Source organism: Hippocampus comes, unplaced genomic scaffold (assembly GCF_001891065.2).
Source record: "Hippocampus comes isolate QL1 unplaced genomic scaffold, H_comes_QL1_v1.1 C16725170, whole genome shotgun sequence".
In the NCBI taxonomy this organism is placed as follows: domain Eukaryota; kingdom Metazoa; phylum Chordata; class Actinopteri; order Syngnathiformes; family Syngnathidae; genus Hippocampus; species Hippocampus comes.
The window spans coordinates 1-751 of record NW_017837597.1 but is presented as its reverse complement, the minus strand read 5'-3'; the positions used below and the strand labels follow the sequence as shown (position 1 = coordinate 751).

Sequence of the window (751 nt, the reverse complement as noted above, 5' to 3'; positions counted from 1 at the left end):
TAAAATCTTATCTTTTCCCCCTTAGGAGTTGAATGTATGTCTACACTGGGCAGCTTATGCAGGAAATGTGGACATCGCAGAGATGGTGTTGAACGCCGGTTGTTCCCTTGCCTCAGTAAATGTGCATGGCGACACGCCACTCCACATTGCCGCAAGAGAAGGCTACTTGGAATGTGTTACGTGAGTCGGGTTTTAGTAACATTACTCTGCTAAATCATCGAAACACTTTGACTAAGTTGTAAAGTTACCTGATGACATGCCTTTTAAAAAGAAATAATTGTGACCTTTGTGTGCTTTCACTTTAGCTTGTTTCTCTCGAGAGGTGCAGATATCGACACGATTAACAGGGAGGGAGACACACCGCTCACCCTTGCGCGCCCCGACACGCCGGTATGGGTTGCGCTCCAGATCAACAGGAAGATACGAAGGGGAATAACCAATCGCATGCTTAGGACAGAAAGAATTATCTGCAGGTTGGTCCTGTTGACATTCAAAATGGGCTTCATACCTTGGAAATGTCATTCATCTCTTTTTCTGATGTCGGCTCCTCTAACTGCATATTTTTTTTCAGACAGTGTTTTACAAAAGATGTATCTGAAGTGGCAAATTAAGCAAGAATTATAATATATTGTGTGTCAGACCGGCACACTACCGACAGATTAGAATGTATACACATTGAAACACTGATCTGTATTGAATACAAAATGCAAGCTATTAACCAGTCAACACTGCTTGTGTTCTTTTTTTTTTT

General features: G+C 41.9%; 1 long non-coding RNA gene across 1 annotated transcript; it reads left to right on the top strand.

Annotated features, from left to right (window-relative positions):
- The first annotated feature begins 15 nt into the window (after window positions 1-15).
- LOC109509005 (uncharacterized) lies at window positions 16-453 on the top strand. Its single transcript, XR_002166841.1, has 2 exons — window positions 16-180; window positions 306-453. It is a non-coding gene; the product is annotated as an uncharacterized LOC109509005 (long non-coding RNA).
- Window positions 454-751: the final 298 nt, after the last annotated feature.